We start from the raw sequence: 27063 nt of genomic DNA on the forward strand, positions 1-27063 counted from the left end.
TCTTTCCTCCCATGGGAACAAACTGGATATCATCCCCAGTGTTCCTAGCTCTATGCCTCAGAATTGGAAGGGAAACAAAGAATAGTGTTAAGAGAGAAGAAATACTTTACTGAGTGTTTAGGCTGTGCCAGGCACTGTGCTAGGAGATGAGAAGTCAGAAATAAATAAGTAGTACCCAGTTAATGTCCTTAAGAAGCTCCCACCTCAAAACAGAACAGGCCCATCTGAAATCCCACTTCATGAAGTTTTTGCCTGCAGGAACCTACCATTATTTCAGGCTGGTCGATATTCCCAGGCCTGCTGATAACCTTCTCCTCTTCTATACTCAGTATCATTGCCACCCCCACCCCCAGTCATGGTTAATCCTCTGATTACGTTTACACTGAGGGCACACCATGTCAACACTGAGTAGAGTTCTTTGCTGTGTCCTCTTGACTCTGAACACTGGGTAAGGACTTGACTTCGTGAGGATTTGTATACTTTGCTTTGGGAAAGTTCATCAGCTTAAGTCAGCAGGCTCCATCTGGAGGTTCATTTTATTAATTCCTCTTTAGACAATGGTCTTATGGCTAAGTTATCAGTTTATTTATATCACTTCTCTTTTCAGGGAGAATATAAGGTGACCATGTATACTAAGATTATGGGAATAGAATAAAAAGAGAAAATCATGATTGAGACAAGAGGGAGCAAATATTGCCAATCATATAGGTTAACACAATTGTGTGATGAAGTGACAGGTTTTATGTGGTGCTTCCTGGTAGCCAGGGCAAGATGGAAAAGAGAGTGATATAGCTGTCATTATTGGAAAAGAAAAAGCACGATAATTCTTTAGAGGGCTCCCCAACTTATCTAAGTCAAGACATCTACCTTTATCACATTTGGCTATGGTAGTGTAATGCAAATATATTTGGTCTTCATTCCTGGTTCCTGACACAGAGCTCCTAAAGCCTTGGAATTTCCCGAATGACAGGAGGGGTGTTTTTGTTATTTGTAATGAGCATCTTTGATCAGACCTGAGTTTAAGCTAATGAGATGACTTAAGGCTGGTCTGGTTACTAGAAAGACCAAGTGGAACGTTCACCCCCACCCACTGACCTACAGGAAGGTGGGGAAGCTGGAGATTAAAAATCTATAAAAGCTCTTGAACAATGCTATTTGATAAGCTTCTGGGCTGGTGGACACAGAGAGGTGCTGGGAGAGGGGTGTGCCTATATGGAAGCTCCATGCTCCACCTCCCAGCATACCTTGCCCTATGCATCTCTTTTAATGGGCCATCCTTGAGTTGGATCCTTTATAATAAACTGGTGAATATAAGTAAAGTGACTTCCTGAGTTCTGTGAGCTCAGTTCTGTTCTAGCAAGTTATATACTTGAAGATAGGTGGGAACTCTTGATTTATAGCCAAACTGGAGAGAAGTGCGAGTAATCTGGAAATCCACACTTTTTTTTTTAATGCAAAAAACAAATTTGTATTTTACAAAACACCCTAGGAAGTTAACAGCATTTCTTTATTGTTTGCATATATAAAATTTCTTTGTTATAATTATTTGGATTGTTTTTGGTTTCTTTTCTTCCAAATTTTTATTTAAAATCTAGTTAGTTTACATACAGTATAATCTTGGTTTCAGGAGTAAAATTCAGTGATTCATTAAAATAAGTACCCTGGTTGGTACCTATCACCCATCTAGCCCATCCTCTGCCTACCTCTCTCCATCAACCCTCAGTTTGTTCTCTATCATTAAGAATCTCTTATGGCTTGCTTCCTTCTTTTTTCTTTCCCGTTCCCCTATATTCATCTGTTTTTTTTCCTAAATTGCACATGAGTGAAATGATATATTTGTCTTGCTTTGACTGACTTATTTCGCTTAGCATGATATACCCTAGCTCCATCAATGTCATCGCAAATGGCAAGATTTCATTCTTTTTGATGGCTGAGTAATGGAATATATATATATATATATATAATATATATAGTGGAATGCTTATATAATGGAATATTATGTGATATATATCATATCAGATATATGATATGATATATATCATATCAGATGTGATATATAATCATATATTAAATAATATATAAATATATTTATATTTTTATATATATTTATGTTTTAAATATATTTACAAATATATTTATATATATATCACATCTTCTTTATGGGAATCCACACGTGATTGGTGTCTAAAGTAGGGGAGGGCAGTTTTATGGGATTGGGTCCTTAATCTGTGGGTCTGTTCTAATCCTTGGTAGTTAGTGTCAGAATTGAATTGACTTGTAGAATACCTACTTACTATCTGCAGAGAATTGGTTGTTGAGATGGCTGAAGCTCTGATATAGAGACAAGGGAATCCAAGGAGATGGGGGGATGGCCACATCAGGGGAGATTCTAATTCCCAGGAGACTCTTCCTGCAGGACATCTGACTATTAAGAGTGGCACTTAGCTCCCTCCCAAGTTCTTAGAAAGAATGAATTAGTTCCTTTGGGGGATTCTTTGTTTCCCATATCCCATGGCTAATAAATGTGTGTGTGGTGAGATAACCAAGAAGGAAGTAAATGTCAGCAAATGACAAAGTTGCAGAGTAAGTCTTGGGCCTAGCATCTCCTTTCACCCTGGGTATTTTAGGGTTTTAAAATTATGATTCTCCTATTCTAGGACATATTCTCCTATTCTTTGCACAAGTCTCTCATTAGGGAATGCTCACAGAATACTGGACTGAGGACTAACTACATGGGGTTTAGGAGGACAGTGGAAACCTACCAAACCATCCTCCCCCTCTATGCTGACTGAGGATGTGAGAGAGTGTGGCCATGGGCTGCAGACAATTTGTTTCATAGTGAAGAACTGCCTGGCAAAAGGGCGATTTTAAAAAAGGTTAAGAAAATAATTTCATAGAAGCAGTGAGGCTTGAGGTGGCCCTTCAAGGAAGATTTTGGATTGCCATAAAGATGAGAGGTGGTGGATTTTGAAGTGAAGGAGCAGCTTGAGCAGAGATGTAGAGGTAGGAATGAGTATGTCTTGCGGTGGGATAGCAGGAAGATGATAATTACTAACCAACTAGGAGTTTATTGTGTGGATCACATACTGCTCTGGATTCCTGCCTGTAGAGAGCTTGTGTTCTACTGGAGGAGACAGACATCAAACAAGGCAGCAACAAAACACATACTTAGAGATTATGATAAAGACCATGAAGGAAATGAACATGGTGCTGTTATAGAGAGTGATGGGGTTTGGGTTTAGAAGTTGTTCTCTTATCTACTACTCTATGCACAGCACGACTCTCAGATGGAGGCAAGGCAGATTTATTATCACCATTTTGCAGATAAGGGGACTCTGAAAGTTGAGGTGACACACCAAAGGACACAGCCCCCGGCTCTTTCCCCTTCAACATGTTCTGCCTACCACAGTGTTAGGTAATTGGAGATGTTCACTGAGTGCTTGACTACCCATCAAGCCTCCTCTTTCAGCATGTGATCTGCATGAGTGCAGGCCTGTTTCTCTTTGTTCCCTTCTTGTGAGAACCGTCAGCCTTGGAATCCCCATCTCAGGTCCTGACATCCATCCAGCTTCCTGGTGATGGGCCAGCAAACATTGGCAATCAGCATTTTGTCACACTGAGCCCAGAGGAAACTTCCATCTCACAAACACATGGTAGCATTGTAAATGGTTAAATAAATTGGTTTGGTTTTCTTGCAGAGAAACCACCATATTCTGAAATGATAGATGTTCCTCATCAATAAGAGGGATTTCCGTCCCTTTCTGTGGTTGGTACTGTTGCCGCCATCTGTTTGCTTGACCTAAAGCACAGCAGTTTTGTTTTTTTTTTTCATAAGCCATTCCAGTTGGAGAGTAAGCGGGATCTTGAGGATCTTCTTCCTGTGGGGCCCTGCTCCAGATTGGGCTCTCAGTTCTGCCCGTGGCATCCCCAGAGTGAGATGGGAACAGATGAGGACTGGGACAGGTAGCAGTTGTGCTATTTGGAGCAAGCTATAACAGAGGTGGTAAAGTATGAACCGAGCATTATTCTTGCATAACATGCCCAACTGCCTCTAGTGAAGGACATCAGGAGAGGGATGGTTATTGGTCATAGAGCACTGAAGCCACTGGATTGATCCATTGGCTCCATAAGCCCCACTGGACCAAATAATCAATGGAAACATGATGAAGAGATCTGGGTCTCAGTTTACCCCATAATGCTAGCTGATATTTTATATCAGTGATGCCTTGAGACTGTCCTTTGAGGAAGCATACAATTTTATAACAACAAAATCCACTCAAAGCCCTGGACAAAGCATTGAGAATATACATTTGAATGGGGCAAAGGCACATGTTTGAGGAGTGCTGTGTCCAGTGGGAGAGACAGTTCTGTAGAAACTAAAACTGGTGTGTGTCAGTTGTACAAGTAGTATGGCAGTGACCTAAGCCAGGGCCATGTGGATAGATGGCATAAACTGGAGGACCTGGGGAAGATTTCACCAGTAGGTTTACATTTGAACATGTCCTGAAGACTGAGCAGAAGTTTCCCAAGTAGAGCAGGGGACCTCAGGTTCTGAAGGTGAAGCTTCATGGAGGCATTTTTGAGTCCAGAGTAGGTGGTATTCCGGCTCAGCTCTCAACTTTGGAACTTTGTTTTCTTGCCCTGCCACTTTGTCCCCTTTCCCCCATGAATGGGGAGAAGTAATTTGATATATGTGCAGTCAGAGTGTTGAAGGATTAGGAGGAATGATTTCTCCATTTGCAGAAGTCTCTAGATCTGGAAGGCAAACCTCTGGCACATGGGCCACCATCTTCTTTTGGATCTATTGCTGATTGAATCACCACGTTTTTTGCTGAAATCTGACCTGGTTTCTGAACCTTCCTCAGTGCAGCACTGCAGAGAGCTGCCACCAACCCGAGTGGGCAGGCCGGGAAACTGTTTTCCATTCCTGCTCAGCCCATCTTCTTTGATTCCAATGGACATGCTGGTCCTATAGGTAGCAGAGTCCTCTCTCACTTAGAAAAACCAGAAAGTACAGAGCCAGTGTCCCTATCTTCAGACAGATGGGATGGCCCATTGTGGTGAGTAGATATAGCAGATTTGGGGTCCCCGAAAATAAAAATTCCTCATCTCCAGTTTTGGCTACATTGTTTCTCTCTCTGTGGTAAGCCCATTCCCACCAAGTTTCTGACTTTGAGTCCTCTTCATCTTCCCTGTATGAGGCATCGGGAGCTACAGAGAAGATAGAAGAAATAAAACACATGCTTCTCAGTCTCAAGAGTCCTATATTTGGAGCAATGGGGACAAGCATTCATGATATAGTTAAGAAATTGTACTATTTTAACAATGTATGTTAACAGGTATAGATTCTATAATAATGTATTACACAAAATAATAGCTATTATTTTGGATATTACTTACTAGGAAGTGTATGATTATACATGCCAGCATAAGCAGGCAGTTACATTCCACAGGAATTCAACAGCAAGGAATACCCTGGGCTCCCAAGTGTCAGGGAAGCAACAGGGACCAGTAAACCAGCCTTTACACCATAGTGTGATGGGGCTGTGTTAATGCTGTCTCAGAAGGAGAACAAGAGAGCAGGGACAGCTGAACTGGGGCAATAGCCACCTGATGAGGGTTTAAATGACATTCTAGAGGAAAGGGATAGTAAGTGCAAAACCAGGGAGAAAGAGAGAATGGCCCATTCAGGAACTGCAAGTAATTCACGTGGGTACAGCCAGGGGAACTGGAAAGTGATGGAGATGAGTCTGGGGAGATTCACAAAAGATCTCAAAGGCTCTTTGAAGTATTTGGGCTTGGCCATGAGGCTGGTGCTGAGCTGGGGAGGCATGAGGAGGTACACTGAGCAGGAAGGCAGGATGGCATCACTGAGGCAGCGGTGAGGATGGGATTGGAGAGGGATGATGCTAGGGACATGGAGGAGGCCAGTATGACCCAGGCAAAGAGTGACCCAGGTGCTAAACAGAGGAGGGCTACCAAGGAGGAAAAGGAGGAATTCAAAACACAGTAAAGGCAACAGGCGAGGCAGGATCTGCTGATCGACTGTTCTGAGGTTATGTGGGAGGGAGAACTCCCTGATGGCTTCCAGATTGCCAGCTTGGGATGGGATTTAGATAGGGAGAGAATATTCAGTTTGAGGTGATGGCTGATAATTGGAGTTCAGAGGGTCCTTTGAAGGCTACAGTCCAATTTTCTGTCTCTAATACCTATGTCAATTTAAAGCATCTGAGGTAAACAAGGGTCTATCCAACCCCCAAAGGGTAGCAGAGAAGACCACATTTTCTCTTCAGAATGGGAATCTTTTCAGAATAGAGGGAAACCATTTGTTTTGGAACAATTCTTCCAACAGAGGATTGATCTATCCCTGATTCTACTTAATTCAGCTAGATTTTTTTGTTTGTTTTTGTTTTGTGATTATTACATGCAAGTTACTGGAGGACTCAGCCTTTCCTGTTCTGTTTCCTTTACCTCTTAGACCTTGCAGATACAGGGTATAGACTCTGCTCAGGGATGGCCAAGACAGGAATCTCCAAGGACACATTTTACAGAGGATCTCACTTAGCTGATAAACTTTCAGGTAGTACCGGAATGATTAATGAATGGCGGAGCAATCCATCTGCATGTGTTCTTGTCTGGCAGAAACCGGTTCATGGTCTGCAGCATATCCACCAGTGCACACACTCTTGGAGAGAAGGAGGAGGAAGGTGGAGAAAGAAAGAAGAAAAGATGCAAAGAGAAGAGGAGGGAAAAAAGGAGAAGGAAAAGAAAAAAGTAGGAAATGGATTGAAGTGGAGCAAGAACACACATCATATAAAGTCAGGTGTGTGAGGGGGAATGGACTGACAAGAGAGGAGCGAATGGAAGGGAATCCTTCCACTGCAGGAGGTAGGGAGGAGGACAGGGATGGACCCAGATGGCAGAGCAAGGTCGGGGATGGACATGGGACAGCCTCCAGGAGACACTTGAGCTAGGATACAGCACAAGCAATAATGTTTGCTCACAGATTACTAGGGGTGACCGCCAATATAATATTCTCTTTTTAAGAGGAACTCAAAGACACAACTTTTATTTTTAAGCCTTTTTGGTAGACAGAGGATGTCAGGGAAGAAAGAATGCTTCTAGCGACACCCCTCCTCCATCCTCTTGGTCTCAGCAGCAGCAGAAGTGTGACCTTGGGTCAGTTACCTACTCTCCAAACCTCAGGTTTCTTGCCTGAATAGCAACAGCACTGCTGGGGCCTGGGGCGAGCACCACGAAAAACCAGTGGCTCTTTTCATTGCTATCCAGCAGAGCACTTGAATATGCCTCAAGCCATTATCAGCTTCACAGAAGCAGGAACCATACCCACATTTGCTTCTACTTAAGCTGCTGGGGTGTTCAGGCCTGAACAGAGAGGTTGCTGGGAAAGGGACAGCAGGGGACAAAGGGGAGGGGAACGGCGGTGCACAAGAGCCAGAAGTCATGGTTGTTTTTCCACGGAAAGAATTATGATTGTGTATTGAGTCATCATTTAAACAAACCCGTCTCCTGTATGGAAGTTCCATTTTGAGACTAAAGGCACCAAAGCCCCAGTGTTGTTTGGTTTCAGGGTCTTGGCCAGAGCAATGGGGGGTGCCGGTGTAGGTGCTAGGAAGTGCAATGCGTGAGTAGCATTGTGGGATCAGCCCCACAGGGAAAGGGACACTAGACATATTTTTTTTGTGTCTTACAAAAATCCACTCACATGAGATCTTTCTTTCCACAAGCAGGTGAATATATTATCCCCCTAATAAGAATTTTTCCTCTTGATAGTAGGCCATTCACTTTGGAGAGGTCCTCCTTTTCGAAGACCACTAAAGGACATTAATTGACTTTATTTTAATATGTTAATACATCGTTTCCTTTCCCCAAGTGCATCCCCAGCGGGAGATGGAAGCTCGCCTCCGCCACTCTGTATGCACCAGACCTCCACACCCGAGGCTTATCACAAGCAATTATCTTACCCAAATAAAAAATGAAAATGGAAAAGTTAAATAAATAACAGGACATCTTGATGGAATCGCAGTAATGCTCATCTTGGTTAACATTAGCCCTGACTTTTGGACAGCTAGATTTGTTAATACGCTTGTCCTTTGTTTAGGCATCTATCTGTAAATCTCGTGACTTTCCAAAATGATGGATGGCAGCCATCTCACTCTCTCCTAAAAAAATAAAAACTAAAAAATAAATAAATAAATAAATAAATAAATAAATAAATAAATAAATAAAATAAATAGAGCAACACTCTCCAGGAAACTGGAAGAAGCAAAATGGACAGTGTAGTCCTGACCTAAGTATTGCTTAGATTGGAGTAAACTCTCAAAACTGAGTTCACCTAAAAATTACTGCAGTTTTGTCCACAGCATGTTCAGTGTTCCAGTCAGGCCTCCATGAACCTGAACCGGAAACTGTGACTTAGGGTAGCAGATCGAGTGGACCAGCTTGGGTTCTGGCAACAAACCCTCCTAAACCTCAGGGGCTCAGCTCAGCAGATGTTTTTATTCCTTCTTCATGCAAAACCCTGTAGGTACTGCTTGTTTGTCACAACAATTGCCCTGCAGCTCTCCAGCCTGGCATCTCAGGCTGCTTTGACCTGTCAGCATCTCCATCCCAGTGTGCGTCTCCTACGGTGGCCGCAGCAGAGAAGGAGAAGCCTGAGATGCAGGGACTGATGATGACATGCCTGGGCAAGGTGGTGACACAGGCTGGGTTCCTTCACATTTGCTTGGCTGGAACTGGTCCCATGGTCAGCCCAAACACCAGAGGGTGGGAAAGCACAATGGGAAGAAAATAGATGGTCCACATCGCTGAACGTGAGCCAAGTCTAATTTCTCAGGAACTTTGCCCACGGACAGTGTTTTGCTTTATTTACCATAAGTGTTGGCAACTGAACCCAGGGGTCAGCCATCTGGGATTTCCTGTGTCCTAAAGACTTTTGAAGTCACCCTTCTTTTATAAAAATATATATATATAAATTTTCTATCATTTTAAAATAGACTTTTAAAGAGCAGTTTTAGGTTCACAGCCAAATTGAGTGAAAAGTAGGGAGCTTTCCCATAGACCCCCTGCTCTCCCTATGCCTCACAGGCTCCCCAACTCTCAGCAGCCCCCACCCGAGTTGTGCATTTGTTATTACTGGTGAACCTCCATTGACACATCATTATCACCCAAAGTCCATAGTTTGTATGAGGGTTCACTCTTGGTATTATACATGTTTTGGGTTTGGACAAAGGCATAATGACACGTATCCCTCATTATGGTGACATACAGAATAACTTCCCTGCCCTGAAAATCCTCTTTGCTCAGCCTATTCATTCCTCCTTCTCTTTTAACCCTTGGCAACCATTGATCTTTTTACTGTCTCCATAGTTTTGCCTTTTCCAGAATGCTGTATGGTTGGAGTCATACAGTATGTAGCCTTTCAGATCAGCATCCTCCATGTCTTTTCATGGCTTGATTGCTCACTTCTTTTTTAGCGCTGGATAAAATTCCATTGTTTGGTTGGGCCACAGTTTATTTGTCCATTCACCTACTGAAAGACATCTTGATTGGTTCCAAGTTTTGGCAATTATAAATAAAGCTTCTATAAACACTTGCGTGAAGGTTTTTGTGTGGACATAAATTTTCAGCTCATTTGGGTAGATAACCAAAGAGCATGATTGCTGGATCATACGGTAAGAGTATATTTAGTTCTATAAGAAACTGCCAAAGTGTTTCCTGAAATGGCTGCACCATTTTGCATTTCCACCTGCAAGGACTGAGAGTCCCTGTTGCTCCACATTCTTGCCAGCATTTGGTAGTGTCAGTGTTTTGGATTTGGGCCATTCTACTAGGTATGGGGTGGTATCTCATTGTTTTAGTTTGAAATTCCCTTGTGATGTAGTATGTTGAGCATCTTCTCTTGTGTTTATTTTCCATCTGTGTATCTTTTTTAGTGAGATATCTGTGCAGGTCTTTTCCCCATTTTTTTTGTCATGTTATTTGCTTTCTTACTGTTGACATGTAAATGTTTCTTGTATATTTTTGGTGACAGTCCTTTATCAGATATGTCTTTTGCAAATATTTTTTCCACATCTGTAACTTGTCTTTAACAAGTCTTTAATTTTTACAGAACAAATTGAGTATCAATCTCCATATAAAGCCCCATATTCTCATCAATGCCTCTATAGATTCTTGAAGGTGGAGGGGCTTATATTTTTCTTAGTTACCTCTGAGATTTCTGTGTCCAGAGAGGTTTTTATTTTATCTTTCCTCTGAGTAAATGCAAACATGAAATATAGCCTTCTTTTTCTTGCAATTCCCTCCATCTCTAGTGTCCCTCCCTCCATCTTACCTCCTAGCACTATGGGTCCACTGAAGTTTTGGGGCAGTGAAAGGAGGTTACAGCATGATTCTGTGTAACAACTTAAAATGCAATATTAGACATAGCCATCCTTCAGTTTCTCAGCATACGCAGGACCTGGACTAGCTGAGTGGCCACCTTTTCTTTTCCTTGAATGATACGTGTTGCTTTTTCCTATCTTGTTCTTTTCCCTTACACTTCCTTATATCTCCTGAATGGCCCCCCAGTCTCTGAACCTGTTGTCTTCCCCCCTTTATACTTATAGGTACAAAAACATTTCCTCTCATTTCCTGATGCAGAAATATTTGTTCAATCCCTTCTTTGTTTTTGGTTTCTCATTCTAGAACATACTCTAAGATATGTCTTTTCATACCCAAATGATCCATTAGGCATTTCATCCAAACATAATAAATTTTCTCTCAGAATTTCTACTGCTGCCATTTAAAATATCCTTTCACTCACCTTTGTAGGATAATCTTACCAAGTATGATATGGGGATAGAGTTTTTTAAAAAAAGTGTAGAAATAATCCACACTTGGGTTATTGAGCAAGGCTGAGTGAGCCCTGTATCCAGCTTTGGGAATTAAAAGGCTATAATGGCCACACACACAAGCATATCTGTTCATGGAAGAAATCTTATCATAAAATCAGGCTTAATTTTAGGGACAGTTTACCTGGAAAGTCTTTCTAAGATTCTTTAAAAAAAACTGCCACAAAGAAAAAAATATTTGAAAATGTTGCAACTTGAAAGTGTCATTGAAGAGTCAAAGTAAACTGGGGGCCTGTTCCCCTCATACCTAGCCTCCTCCCTGGCAGCAAGATTCTTGGCAGTAGATGATGTTAGCCTGAGCAATGCATGGTATAACTCTTAGGAAATGCTGCTTAAGATAGCCATCTGTGGAGAATGGACACACCACAACATTTTATATACTTTGGAACTCTGCAAAACTCCAAAGATTGCTTGAATATTTTATTATCTATTTCTTATGAATGTTTATCAATATTCGGTTGATTACTAATTGTGAATAGCAATACTTTCTTGTTTTTGTTTTTCAACAAGTTCTAGTGCTGTGCTAGGTCCTTTGAAGTGTGGTTTAGAAATCTATGTGTGTTTAGAAATCTATGGAGTTGCTATTTTGGATTTTACATAAACTTATTCCACTTAACTCCCTCCAAGTGAAATCAACAGTTTCTTTTTACTCTTCTATGATTTGTTTCTCTTGAACTGTTTTTCTTTGTCTAACCATGTCCTTGGCTCCTTTTCCTTCATTTCATGATCTGTATTTGAGAGGGTTGATTCCGGGTTTCCTTATCGCTGTGGCCAGAATAGGATACAAGACTCCATGTCTTTAATGTTCTCCTCATGATGTAATCGCCTTTGAAACTCTGAGATATCCCCTGGCATTCTATGACATCATCATTGTTTGTGACATTATTTAAGACATGAGGATGTTTGACACCTCAGAGTTAAAAGATCCATTAAAAAATACATAATTCACATTATTTATCGGATGTTTTCACTTTGGAGGTAAATATTTTGTCTTTGGCCCGGGTAGCATTGGAATTTTAAGAAAGAAACATATGATTTTCATTTTCCTGTTTCTTTTGCCCTGACCTAGAATATGTGGAGGGGAGTAGTAGGAAAGTATAGTTGGAATGAAAAAAGGAGGAGAAAAATGTAAAGGATGAGAGTTACCCAATTTACTTATTTATGCTCTTTTAATCTTTTACCAAGAAGTTGAAAGGAATGAGGCAATAATAAGAATAATTTATTTCAATGTCTATGTGATGGTCATGGTGTTAGACACTTGGCACCATTACATATGATCTGAGAAGTTAAGAACAAGGGCTATTCACTTATGCAGAAGAAACAGGCTGGTAGAGAGCAGATGAACTGCATCAATGGATGGAACTTATGAGAAGGCAAATATTAAGACTACAAAAAATTGCTAAGTTGTTAGCCTTGTCTGGGAGGGAAGTGACTTTCTGGCTGCAAAAGGGGTTATCTTAAAGATTGCTGACAAAACATGCCAGATAGCTCACCATCTAAAAAGACCTATCAATTTTTTATATTCTTCTGATCTGAAAAAGATATTATTTTAAAAGACATTAAGTCCCATCATCCACATTTTACTGTGCTAGGGAATGTGCTGTGGGAATGCCCCAAACACAAAGGACTTTGCCCTTTAGAAACTGTCAAGTCAAGAGGATAACGCTGAGGATATTCATTATTACTTTAAATACCTCCATTTCAGATTCAGGGGGCCAGCAATGGAGCTTAAGCTTAATCTAGGTGAGATGGGGACCAACAGAAGTTATTTTCTCTCAAAGAATTGGGAAACTTTTCTTAGGGAAGGTAGCATGTTTATATTAGCCTCAACAGTGGAAGAGAGGAGCACATTTTGGTGGATGAGGAGGTAGAGACACTTGGATCCATCTTGAGAAGAGGCCCAAGGATGGAAGTAAGAGATTAAGATCAGCACTGCCCTTAGACCCAGCAAGAAGGGTCCTTGTCTTGGTCCTGAACTTTTGGGGCCCTGTTTTACCTCTTTCTGACCCTTCTCTCTATGGGAGGTGAAGAATCCATGGAACCAAGGATGTGTGCCACCCTGAGCTCATGACTTGTCACCTTCACTTTCTAAATCATGCTCTAGTTTCAGAAACTTGAAATTCCTTGGGCTTCCAAGTCCAGCATAGACTGTTTCTTTGGCCAGCCCCCTGGAACACAGAACAAAATACTCTTGTGCACACCCTAGATCTGAAAGTTTGTGGGGAGTAGCGGCTTGCAGAAAGCATATTTGAGATTTGGGCATGTGGACTGGAGTGTCTGCTGATACAAGAGGCTTATGCTGTGCAGGATGGAGCCACAAATGGAAAGAGAAAAGGCAGCAGGGCAGGATCCTGGGATTGGCTTTTTCTATATATCCCAGGCCATGCACAAGTCTGAGTGCAAGAATTCTCATTGTGAAATTGGCTTTCCAGGTTGGTCTGAAGGTGTATTTGTAAGGTATGAACATAGAAGATATTTTCTTAAGCAGTTTGTTGACTTGGTATATATTAGACATGTCCAGTGTGGACTTCATTTGTATTCCTGCCCTGGGCATGCAAATGTTCCCTCACCTCCTCAAGATTATTGTTGAAGATTTTCCTTCGGTGGTAGCTGTTCATTGGACAGAGGATGAGGGCAGCAGAGATTGGGCCTCCATTTCCCACTGATGAATCAGACTTATTCTGGACAAAACACAACATATGTCCTGACAAGTAAGGCTAAGCTCCATGAGTTCTTCTCTCTGTGCATTTCGTTTGTCACAAGGTACCAGTTCTCATGTTGTGGTGTGTATAGGACAGGTGTACTGCCCATGTTCCCAAAGTTCTCTGACTCTCTCTGATAGAGAAGGAAAACTTGTAGAAGAATGAATTGTAAGAGAGATTTGCCTATGAGCATGTTCATTCTCTCTCTTTCTTTCTATCTCTCTCTCATATGTGTGTGTGCATATGCGTGCGCATGCACACACACACACATATGCTATTTGAGGAGCTTCCTTCCCATCCCTTTTTCTTTGTACACTTGGGAGGCTCTATGGAAGCTTTTCTTCCACCTGTTTGCATCGGCTACAAAAGGGGCTTGCAAAGAGAGTTGCTATGGCACATCTTTGCAGATAACAGAAGTTGGCAGATGTTTTTTAATTAAAGAAATTCAGGTTATGAAAAAGATGTCATGGGTAGAGAGAGTGGGAACTTGCCAGCCGCAAACCCCTGCTCATATCTGCTCAGCCCCAACACGGAGCATCTGCTTCTGGATTTCATGAAATGCCATTGTCGGAAGTGGAAGGGAGGGGGGAGCAGATGTAGGTATCAAGACGCTGCCAGCTCTTGATTATCTACCAGTACAGGGCCAAAACTGGAATGATCTATACCCATGGAGAACACAAAGCAACACTGTAGCACAATGTTTTGCCTTCTTTCTTTGACAAACTATCCATAGAAGCTCTTTAGAACTTGCAGTATTCTTGACTCCCTCCCCCTTCCTCTGGGGCCAATTATAATAAGGAAATAATGTACAAAGGACAGAGAAGCAAGTATCAAGTCCTGCTTTTCCATGTAGCTCTGTCTGATTGCTTTAGCCAGCAAAGCCATCATATTTTGGTCTTCAAGAGGAACTTGGAGGCCTTCACTTTGTCATTGAGGGAACAGAAGCCCATGGAGGAGAAATGGCTTGCTCAAGGCCTGCCACTGAAATCATTGACAACCTCATCTAGAACCAGGTCTACTGACTCACTGTCACCAGACTGCCCATGAAGACTCCTTGCTTTTGAAATTCTTAGAGCCGTTTTGAATCATGCATGCTAACATTTGACTGAATGGTTGTTTTTTTTTGTTTTGTTTTGTTTTTTGGTATTTCTCCTGTGTCAGTATCTTTTAATATGCCTAGTGCAAAAGGAGCATGACTATAAGAGTCACAAAATTTAAATGCTTACAGAAGTCAGGTAAAATAAATGTGTAAATAAGTCAAGTGACAACATAATAGGGAGTGGCGAGACCTGGGGCATACCTGAAGATACATGCCCATCTTTAAAGGCATCTAAACAATAAAAATATTTAAACACTGTCCTGGCCAAACAAAACATCTGTAGGACACAGTTGGCTCTTGTGTAGTCAGACTGCAACCCTGCCAAAGGGCCTAAGACTTTGGTAGTAGCCAGGCACAGGCATCAACAAGATCTGATAGAAATGCAAATGCAAGACTCTTCCGTATGTAACTTTAATTTCTAGTAACCATATTGACTGTTAAAAATAAAGAGGTAAAGTTAATTTTAATAATATACCTTGCTTAATCACATATATCCAAAATATTATCATTTCGACATGTAATTAACTTAAAAATTATTAATGAGATGTTTTACCTACTAAGCCTTTACAAGTTAGTGTATATGTTATGGGTCTGGGATTTGACTTTACCTTTCTTATAAGATACTCTCACAATTTCATGGAAGCTGGCAGAAGAGATCACATCCTTGGGTCAAAGATAAAGGACTTTATTACTCATGGCACAGGAAGCAGTGTGAGTACCAGCATATTTGCCTCAGCTCCCCTGGTCCCTGAAATAGGTAGAAGCCTAAGGTGGCCCCAGAAACCCTTAGTCCCTTATATACTCCCACCTTCTCCTAGTTATTTAATCCCTGTGAAGGGATTTTGCAGTCATAATTAAAGTCTGAAATCAGTTGACCCTAAAATAGGGTGATTAGGCAGGTATGTCTGACCTAATCACATGACCTTTTAAAATCTGGGTCTAGAGGTCAGAGATAGAGGAGTCAGAGAGATCAAACACATGGGAAGGATTTCACAATAGGAAATTCTCCATTGTTGGCTTTGACATGAAGGACATCATGTGGTGAGGAATGCAGGAGGCCTCTATGAGCTGACAGTGGCCCCTGCTGACAACCATCAAGGAAAATAGGGGGCTCTCAGTTATGCAATCATAAGGCATTACATTCTGCCAACAACTTGAATGAGCATGGAAGTGAACTTTGCCCCAGAGTCTCCAGATGAGAACTCAGCCTTGTGATCCTTTATTTTTTTTTTAATTTTTAAAAAAGATTTATTTATTTATTCATTTGAGAGAGAAGAGTATGTGCATGCACACATGCAAGCATAAGCAGGGGGAGGGGCAGAGGGAGAAGCAGACTCCTCACTGAGCAAGTAGCCCAGTACAGGGACTCTGGGATCATGACCTAAGCTGAAGGCAGACACCCAACCAACTGCACTACCCAGGTGCCCCAACCTGGTGATACTTTAATTTCAGCCTTTGAGACCCTAAGCAGAGAACTCTGCATGGCTCACAACCTACAACACTATGAGCTAATGACTGGGTAATATTTTAAGTTGCAAAATTTGTGATAGTTTGTTATTCTGCAATAGAAAACTAATACCCCTCCAAAGTCCCATGGGGGTGACATTGTGCCCAGGTGGTTACCACACATGTAATGGGTTTATGTTATAGCTGAAGAACCCTAAGCCTGGGAAACTCACCTTTTCATAGAAAGCAGAAGGTAAAGCTGTTCTTTGTCCCAAAGGCAGATATTATCTCATCCTTCAAGGATGCTCACTGTGAACACAATTCTGATACATGCCCTAGGTAAAAAGTGATCAGTCTTCCATTCTTGGCATACCACTGTAGACTGAATGTCTGTGTCCACCCAAATTCATATGTTGAAATCAAGTCCCCAGTATAGTATGATGGTATTTGGAGGTGGGGCTTTGGAGAGGTGATTAGGTCAAGAGGGTGGAGCCCTTATGAGTAGGATTAGTATTCTTATGAAAGAGATCCCAGAGAGACCCCTCACCCTTTCTACATGAGGGCACAGCAAGAAGATGGCAGTCTACAAACCAGGAGGCAGGCCCTTAGCAGACACCAAATCTGCTGACAGCCTGACCTCAGACTTCCAGCCTCTAGAAGTGCGAGAAATAAATTTCTGTTGTTTAAGCCACCCAGACTATGGTATTTTTATTACATCAGCCCAAAAGGGCTAAGATTCAAACCAAGCAAAACATGTGGCAGCAAGAGAGATCCATGAAAGCATGTCTCAATATTTTATACTCATGGCATATTTCAATTTGGACCAGCCACCTTTCAGGTGCTTGGGAGCCACATATGGCTAGTGGCAAACATATTATACAGCACAGATGTAGAAACTACCAAATATTTGCTGAGAGGCTGACTGAAAACTTGAGAATTGAGCTCTGTGGTCCCTTATCAGTGTGACTGATGCCTTTTCCTAAAGTTTAAAAGCTCTTAATGAAGGACAGTTTAGTTAATTAGTCTGACCATTGACTAAATGGAGGATTACTTAAGGGCAAGATCTGACTGCCAGACTCCTTTGTATCCACCTATTCATGGGTATTATCATCTGTCTTCCTGGATATTTTTCAAACTTTCTTTTTTATTTTTAAAATCGCTGCCCTCTTGAGGATGTGGAAGGAAACCCATCGTACACTGTTGGTGGGAATGCGAGCTGGTGCAACCACTCTGGAAAACACTATGGAAGTCCCTCAAAAAGTTGAAAATAGAGCTACCCTATGACCCAAGCAATTGGGCTACTGGGTATTTACTCCAAAGATACAAATGTAGTGATCCAAAGGGCATCTGCCACCCCCCCCCCCATGCTTTTATAGCAGCAATGTGCACCACAGCCAAACTATGGAAAGAGTCCAAATGTCCACTGAAAGATGACATATATATATATGATTATATATAATGATACCATTATATATAATCATATATATATACAATTATATATATAATATTCCATCATATATATATCATATCAGCCATCATGAAATCTTCCCATTTGAAATGATGTGGATGGAGCTAGAGGGTATTATTTTAAATGACATAAGTCAATCAGAGAAAGACAATTATCATATGATCTCACTCAAATGCAGAATTTAAGAAACAAAACAGAGGATCATAGGGGAAAAGAGGGAAAAATAAAACAAGACAAAATCAGAGAGGGAGATAAACCATAAGAGACTCTTAACTATAGGAAATAAACTGAGGGTTGCTAGAGGAGAGGGGGGATGGGGTAACTCGGTGATGGACATGAAGGAGGACACATGATGTAATGAGCACTGTGTGTTATAGTGTGACCTCTACCTCTGAAATTAATAATACACTATATGTTAATTAATTGAATTTAAATAATAAAAACATTTTAAAAAATAAGATTGTTGCCCCCTTATGGAGCCTTTTAGGATTTTTTTTTTCCTAATTGTTCCCTCCCCCCATGAACTTTTATACCACAGATATACTGTATATCTAATTATGTTCTATGACCCTTTAGAAGGCCATAAATCATTGTAATATTTAAGTATTTTTACTCCCTCCCCAACCAAATTTTGCTCCGTTGGGGGTAATATTGCCTCTGCTGAGAATGTATCCTCTAGAAGACTATTGTTGTAGTTCTCAGACTCAGCAGAGGCAGACTGATAAACTAGGTTGACATTGTATTTCATTTAAGGTGGAATAACTTTAGGGATGATCTCATGGTGTCAGGAGCTTAGAGCATGGGGATCCTGGGGGGATGCAGATTGGAGATCCAGAAAGTCAGGCTACCTTGTCATTGTCACCCTATGTCCGTGTTGCTGCATGAAGTGCCTCACCTCTTTTTTCTAGACTCTTATCCTGCCAGACTGCAACCCCTCCCCTAGGAACTACAATTTCGATAGAAGCCAGGCATATAGGCCAGTACTATCTTTCCTTGGAGACCACTCTGGATAAAAACCGAAGCATTTTTGTTCTTTTTTTAAAGATTTATTTATTTATGATAGACATAGAGAGAGAGGGAGAGAGGCAGAGACATAGGAGGAGGGAGAAGCAGGCTCCATGCAGGGAGCCTGATGCGGGACTCGACCCCAGGACTCCAGGATCCCGCCCTGGGCTAATGGCAGGCGCTAAACCGCTGAGCTACCCAGGGATCCCCAGCATTTTTGTTCTTAAGGTCCCCCTCACCCATCAGTTACACACTCCAATCCCAGTGACCAACCCCTTTTTTCTCAAGCAATTTTAGAAAACATATAGCCCAATTCATCTTTGAGATAGTTGTTTTGGTCTTTGGAAGAGTGGGGCAGAAATGTGTCTGCCCTAGGAAGAATATGTTAAGCCAAACTTTTCAGGTGAGAGTACTTCTAAATTCCTGAAAGTCAATTGTTGGAGCGGCAGGCCTAGGGGAGTCAAGATTGCATATTCAATATCCTTGGAGATCAGATCCTTTCTTTCTTCTGGGGCCACTGATTTAATTTTTAAAAGGGGATGTATTATCCATTTTACAAGTATACTTTTAACATCGTCAAAGTTTTTTTGTCATTAATTTCTAACTTACTTGTATAATGATCAAGGCATTTGATCTGTATATCATTTAAAAAAATTTTTTTTAAAGATTTTTATTTATTTATTTGGAGAGACAGAGAACAAGTGGTAGGGAGGGTCAGGGGGCAGAAAGAGAGAAAGAGAAAGAGAAGCAGGGACCCCAGTGCTAGGATTGATTCTAGAATCTGGATATCATGACCTGAGCTGAAGGCAGATGCTTAACTGACTAAGTCACCCAGGCACCCCTGTATGATACCAATCCTTTGGTTTTTATTGAAACTTGCTTAGTAGCCTAGCATATGACAAGTTTTGTTAATGCTTTCTGTGTGCTTGAAAAGGATATATTCCATAAAATTGCCTGAAACATTCTTTATATGACTTTAGGTAAAGTTTGTTAATTATGTTGGTGAATCTTCTGTGTCATTATTAAGTTTTCTATCTGCTTGATTTACTAATTTGAAAGAAGTATATTATCATCTCTTGTGAGGATGGATTTGTCAATTTCTTCTTGAAAGTATATTAATTTTTGTTTTGTTTATTTCAAAGCTTATGTCAATAGAAGTTTGTAATTATCTGATTTTTCTGATGAGTTGTTCTTTTTATCATTAGAAAGTACCTTTCTCTATCTCTAATAATTCTTGAAATCTATTTCATATGGAATTAACATGGTGACACCGGATTTCTATTAGATACCATTTATCTAATATGTTTTTTCCATCCTTTCATTTATAATATTTATATGCTTTTAAGTTTTAGCTATGTCTTTTATATAGTATAAATAGCTGCCTTTTTAAAAATCACAGTAAGAAAATCTCTGTCTTTACTGGGGAAGTTTATTTCATTCATAGTTATTGGAATCACAGGTATATTTAAATTTATTTCTCCAAAAGATTTAGTGCTTTCATTTGTTGTGATTTAAGCTTTTCTTCTTTTTTCTCATCATCCCTATTTTATTTTGAGTAGGTAAAAAATATATTTATTCTGTATTTTACTGATTTTAATATTGTTCATCCTATTTTTGTTCTTAAAGGCAACCCTGACATATAGCACACATATTTGACTTAGAATGTATCATCCAGGATTGTGTTGTATACTTCTAGGGAGTATCAATTACATTGTTTTCTGTATTGTTAAGTGGTAAGACCCTGAAGTCTACCTTCTTTCCAGAAATATAAGGAGCTTAAAACATTAAAAAAAAAAATTTTTAATTCATCATTTCTTCCTGTCTCCCAGATTGTTGTCTAACATTTTAATTATCCCTTGCTTTTATACCACAAATTAGCCATTTTAAAATTATCATTGATTTATACTGTTCTTTCTCTCTCTCTCTTTCTTTCTTTTTTAGATTTGATTTATTTATTCATGAGAGACACACAGAGAGAGGCAGAGATATAGGCAGAGGGAGAAGCAGGCTTCCTGTGGGGAGCCTGTCATGGGACTTGATCTTAGGACCCTGGGATCATGACCTGAGCTGAAGGCAGGCACTCAACCATGGAGCTACCAAAGTACCCCATACTGTCCTTTTTATTTATATTTACCCATAACTTTACCAGTTGTTTTGCTCACCATTTTTGCCTCGCATTTTAATTTTCCTTCTGGATTCAATTTTCTCCTTGAGGGGAAACACTTTAGTAGTTCTTGCATTGAGGGCTTGTTAACTTATACACCCTCAGTTTTTGATTGCCTGAAAAAGTCTTAGTTTACCTATATGTTACATATTTTCTCTTGTATGTATTGTATCAAGTGTAACAAAAAATTTTTTTAGCCATTGCTGTGCCTTGAATGATAGGTTAACTGGGTATAGAAATCTAGGTTCATAGGTATTGTTTTTCTTCAGCCCTTGGAAACTATTTGTGCTTGTTATTAATTTATTGCCTCTCAGCTTCAAATCTGCCCTTCTTTGTCATACACTGTGATATCAGACCTGAACTCTCTAGATTACATTTCTCTCTTGCCAGAGGGCTTCATGTTGGACTCTGCCAAGGGAGGGCGCCAGAGGGACATTACAAGGCTGGAAGAGGAAGAAGGAAAAAGGAAATTTTTTTCTTCTGTTCTGTTTTTTGGCTTAACATTGAACAAATCAAAGTATAAGGATCCTTGTTTATCTGTGGCACTCTCTAGCTAGTTTCTTTGTTACCATGTTGGAGAGTGGTTCTTAGATCTTATGGCTTATCAATGCCCAATTTCTTTGTTACCACATCAGTGGGCATCATATTCTTATGGCAACCATGTCCTCTTCTCAGAGGTCTGAATTTCAGCATTCTCAGGTCCTGTCCCCTGATATTTTAAGTTCTTTTCTTGTTCACTTTCCTCTCTTTTATAAGGGTGGCAGTTTTCCTGTGTGTATAGTTTCTATCTCTCACACCTTAGAGTTTGTTTTGGATTATCAGTTAATAATCCATTACATTAAGTTTTCCCTGTTTAAACTGCTGGTTTGGTTTCAGTCTCCTGATTGGACCCTGACTGATAAAATACTATTCTATTGTTTTCTGTTTTATATTGTTGCTATGCAAAACAATGTTCTCAGCAAAAAGGTTTGAATAGATACTTCATAAGAGAAGATATAAATCTGCCAATAAGCCTATGAAAAACTCTTCAACAATTATTAGTCATCAAAAAAAATGCAAGCTAAAATCACAATGAGATACCACTACACACCCACAGGAATGGCTAAAAATAAAAAGATTGACAATAGTAAATGTGACAAAAATGTGTAGCAACTTGTTGGGAATGTAAAATTATACAACCAATTTAGAGAAAAATCTGGTGGTGTCTTATAAGTGTACACCTCCTACCCTATGACCCCAGTTAGTCCACTCTAGGTATTTATCCAAGAGCTATACTGTTCACAAAAAGAGCTTTTCAAGAATTTTCATATTATTTTTTAAGTGACATGTTTCATCTATGGTTTTTTTCCTTTTTTATGTTCTTTCCTTTTTTTATGTTCTGCACTTTCACTGCAATGTGTTTAGATACGAATTAATTTTTACTGCACTCAGAGTTAATAAGTTTACATCTTTTTTCATTTCTTGAAACTTCTCAACCCATATTTCATTGAATATTATCTTTTTTTCCCCTCTTTTTGCTGGAATTCCTGTTAGATTTGTATTTAAATTTCTTGTCCTATCATCCTCAGATCTTAGCCTCTCTTTTATATATCTTTGTCTCTCTCTGCTGCATTTGGGTGACCCTACCTTGCACCTTCAGGTATGTCATCCTGGTGTCCACTTTTCAGTTTACTCATTCTCTCTTTGGCTGCATCTATTATCCTGGTTACATACAGACTATGTTTTTCATTTCTAGAAATTCCATTTAGCTTTTTCTCAAAAATAATTATTTCATTGTGTTTTTTAAAAGATATTTTTATGTGGTTAAGCTTTTAAAACATATTTGTTTTTTAGCTTAATTCTGATAGTTTATTTCAAGTGGGTCTTCTCAGGGGTCAAAATCTGCTCTTTGCTATCTCTGCTGATTCCCACTCATTGTGGATTGCCTCCTTCATAAATTTGGATTGTGATTATGGTAATGGATATTTATCTGAGGGACTCTTCCAGCTTGAGGAAGTTTTGTCCCTCCAGAGAAATTTTCTTGTTTGTACAAGATGTACCAGAGTCATAGGCTCTAATCACTTTTTATATTAGTCATTCATATCGTGCATCTAGAGCAAAGTTGAACCCAAAACCCACATGAAGGCAAGCCTGTGCTCATGAATTATCAGAGGAGACTATTTCTTTTCTTTATCCAGAGCCTGGTTTAAGACAACTAAGCTTCTTGATCATCTTCCTGAGCCTGAGTATAGATTCTACTAAGATAGCACTTTGAGGCTTCTGGTTTTCTGTGGGGGAAAAGGAAAGAGAGGTGTTTGAATTCCACTTTCTTCATCATGTGGACTCAAGGCCTGTTCTCCTAACCACACAAGGATATTCATACCTAGGCCCTTGCATTACCAAATCTGGCCACCACCCCCCATAGGCAGCTAGGGCATCTGTTCAGGCTTTGCACTCTGGAGTTTAGTTCTCCTTTTATTTTGAGTCTCTGGGAATTTCCCTCATTTTCTTATAAACCTAGCTATTGCTTTTAAAAGAATGTTCATTATAATCTACTCAGCATTTTCTAGGTGTTTCATATTGGGAGGGTCTTTAAGTAATTTGATCTTCCATAATGCCAGAAATGAAAGCTGTGTTAGGCATTTCACATGGATTATTTTGTTAATTCTTCACAACAAACATCTATGTATTATTAGTTCAGGAAATCCAGGCATAGGGGAATTAGGCAGTTTCCCCAGGTCTTACAAGCTGGTTGATGTGGAAAAATTGGGATTCTCCCATTGTCTAAATAATTCTGGTATGCAAGCTTTAGTTCTCTTGTGTTCCAAGGGTAGAGAAACCTACCTTCTGCCCTTGGAACATTGTTTTTCCTGGACCAGCAGTGTTACTCAATTAGTACTGTAACAATCTCCCTTCTGGGTGTGCATTCACTATCTTCTCACTCAGCAACAAGGCCTGAAGAGTGTTCTTCGGACCATGAGAAGCAGGTGGCTTTTGGAATTCTCCCATTACTTGTCATGTCCAGCCTGTGGGTTGTCTTGAAGACTAGCATTTGAGGTCCTTTAGGGGGCACTCTTAAGTGACCCCCTGCTGCTTGACCAGAAGACTCAACCACAGGAGCATGAGACTTCTGTGTCTCCTATAGATTTTGGACTGTTTTATTTGAGTTACCTGCTCTTATTTGCAGACTTGAGAAGCGATGAGCTTTCTGTTTGTCTCTGAAACGGCCTTGCAGACAATTAGGGTGACCAGATGCCCTGGTTTACCGGGGATGTGGTCTTTCCTAGGATGTGGGACTTTCAGTTCCCAAACTGGGTGAGTCCTGGAAAAAACAAAATGTTAGTCACTCTGCAGACCATTCCAGGGGATCATTAACAAGATCAGTCCCAGTTCTTGGCCATGAGAGACCAGAGAGCATCTTCTGGTTTCCAGATTTCCCCAGAGATGAAAGGAAGGGGGTTTAATGGTGAGAAGAGGAGCACAGAGGACAGAAGATTCATTTCAAGGACATCTGGAATGAAGCAAAACATCAACAGGTATTTCACAGCTGTTTCTAGTTACATCCCAGCAAAAGATGGAGCAGCTTGGGGGTGGGGGCAGAAAGTAGGAGCGACAGTGCAAAGAACTGAGATTGACAGAGCATGGTTTTCTGATCCAGATATTTGGTTAGATTCTCAGTCTATATCATATGTTTTAGTCCTGACCAGAACTCTAAGAGGCAGACAATAGTATGCCCATTTTGAAGAGGAGGAAACTGAACCTCTGTACCTCTGCAAGCTTGAGCCCCTTGCCTAATATCATGTTTGTCAATAGTGCCGTTTGGATGCAAACCCAGGTGAGCTGGACCCCAAAGGCAGGCCTTCAAGTTGACCTTTGTGAGGGGATAAGGAAGAGTGCTCATTATCCCAAGCTGTGAGTCAAAAAAGGAGACACCAAAAAGAGGTGGGCTCTGCAAGCTGTCATAGTCTCACCAACAATCCCCACTGTTAGGAAAAACAGATGGTGACCACTGCTCCATCAGGCCTGGGAGATCCAGGGGCATGGACAGGAGAACATGGGGTGCCTCTACCTGTACCCTATCTCCCTCTTCCTTTTCTCCTCCCCGACATGCTGCTACCCACTGTCGGGTTCCATGGAGTGGTCAGGGATGCTGGGCTTGGAAATGAAGATTCTTTTCCACTCAGCTGTGCTGTTTATAGATCACTGTGCAAGCAGTCCCACCCTCTGGTGCCTGGTCTTTGCGCTTTGCTGTTGAGTGCCTTACTGCCTGGTCTGAGGTCATGAGCTTGGTCTATCATGCCCCCACTTGCTTATCTTCAGAAAAACAGCCTTCCTATTGCCTGTCGGCTGCATTGTAAAATGCTGTATCAATATTAACCATTATTAGGGCATCCTTCCCTAACAAACACATCCTAAGGATCCAGTGATCAGGGCTGCTTTTAAATGCCTCTTCTAATATTTACCTACCCTGCTTCCTTCTACACTCTTTGCCATGTTTTTCTGAAACAGCTGTGTAGAGAACAGAAGGCTCTTCTGTGCAAACTCATAAGTCACCTGCACTTATTTTGTGTATCTAGGGCTGTTATGCTCTGCAGCAAGCATTTAAAAAAAATAGGAGTGGATATTTGATATAATAGATTATTACATGTTCAGCATATAAATTACTAGGTCTTAGAAGCAAGAAATGAGTAATTTTGCTCTGAGGTAATATAACAGCTACTGTGGAGTCACTAAAATCAATTAAATAGATCATTTGTGGTCAGGGCAGAAGTGTGGAATTACTACCTGAATAGCATTCGGTAGCTGTTCCCTCATTTAATCATTCAACAACAGGTACTGAGAACCCAAGGTGAGTTTGGGACATTATCTAAGTGTTGGGCAAGACTACAAAGAAATACAAAACATATAGTCTCTAGGAAACCAAAGACTTTAGTCAATTCCTTTCCATAGCAAGTTAATGGAAGTCATTGCTCTGTTTGGTGGATATGAATAAGCAAGAGAAAAGTGGGCCTCTTAGAAAACAGCTGGACATGGAACCAGAAGCATGAGGGGTGACCTATATGGCTTTGTTTAGGATGGCATAGGGTGAATATGGATCAGACATGGAAGGTTCTGCCTCCAGAAGACCAGCTATAAGACAAGACATATTCAGAGCTGGGGGGTCTTGGTACCATGCCCAGCTCAATCACTTCTTAGCTGAATGATTTGGGACAAGCTACTTTACCTCAATGCATTCCAGTTTTTTCATCTGCCAAAAGGGATAATCATACTATTTGCCTCAGAGTTATTATAAGAATTAAATGAGATCTCATATGTGAAATGCCTGGCACTCAAAGAAAAGTGTGGTCATGTGCTTTTAATACAGGCCCACATGAAAAGATGGGGTGCCATTCTCACCATGGGGATCATCCCACTCTGCCCAGAAGCCCAGAGCTGTGAAGGTCTAATCTTACCCTGGTTACTGACCTGTGTCACAGTTGAAAAAGAGACTCCAGTTTTCTCATGGCCCCCAAAGAAGAATCCAATTTTGTATGAGTCATGGAGAGTGCAGCATTCTCTGTCCAGGATATAAGACCATTTGCTACTGGATTCTCCTTGGGAAGAGAATTCATTTTTTGCTAGTAAGGAAATTTCATTTGCCTCTCTAATTGAAATAGGACCTCTGGGTCATGGGGTCAATATCATCTGGCCTATGAGTCATTCAGGGCAGTTGTCCACTTTATATCAAGTGAATTAAGAATCTATTGACCCAGGTCAAAGGATGTGGAGGGGTGTGAAATTATGTAATGAATCTGGGTGATCTAGCCCCACCCCTCTTCTGCTTCAGGGGGCATACCAACCTTCAACCCTGATGGCACCCACCCTTCCTTGTCACTGTAAAATCCATCTAACAAGAACGGGTGGGCCAAATTGGACTTCTTTTATTAGAGCACCAGTGAGTGAAAGATACTATAAAATAACTTATGTCAAAAACCAAAGTTAAAATAATGTCATACTCTGATAATTAATACTATCAGGCTTGACAGTGGAATATGCTAAAGAAGTCTTTAAATGCTTATGTTTCTTCCAATTATAGGTTTTGGGTCTAATAATTGCTTCACTGAATAGATGAATCGCCTCAATACTCTGCTTACTTTTGCCTGTAAAGATGTGACCTTTACAAACCAATATTCAGTAGAAATACTGCCCCCCCCCCTTTCCTGGTCTCAATCTGTAAAAGGGAGGACATTTTGAAGATTATTAAAGGGACTCATGAGCATGATTTCAATTAGACAACCAATTTCTAT

At 40.6% G+C, this 27063-nt stretch overlaps 1 long non-coding RNA gene across 1 annotated transcript in view; it reads left to right on the forward strand.

Moving 5' to 3' along the window:
- LOC111096867 overlaps positions 1-8029 on the forward strand; it is a 44921-nt gene extending 36892 nt beyond the window's left edge. The window contains exons 3-4 of the long non-coding RNA XR_005361591.1: positions 6643-6823; positions 7895-8029. This is a non-coding gene — a long non-coding RNA (uncharacterized LOC111096867). The remainder of the gene's footprint in view (positions 1-6642; positions 6824-7894) is intronic.
- Positions 8030-27063: the final 19034 nt, after the last annotated feature.

Source organism: Canis lupus, chromosome 7 (genome assembly GCF_011100685.1).
Source record: "Canis lupus familiaris isolate Mischka breed German Shepherd chromosome 7, alternate assembly UU_Cfam_GSD_1.0, whole genome shotgun sequence".
NCBI classification, from domain to species: Eukaryota; Metazoa; Chordata; class Mammalia; order Carnivora; family Canidae; genus Canis; species Canis lupus.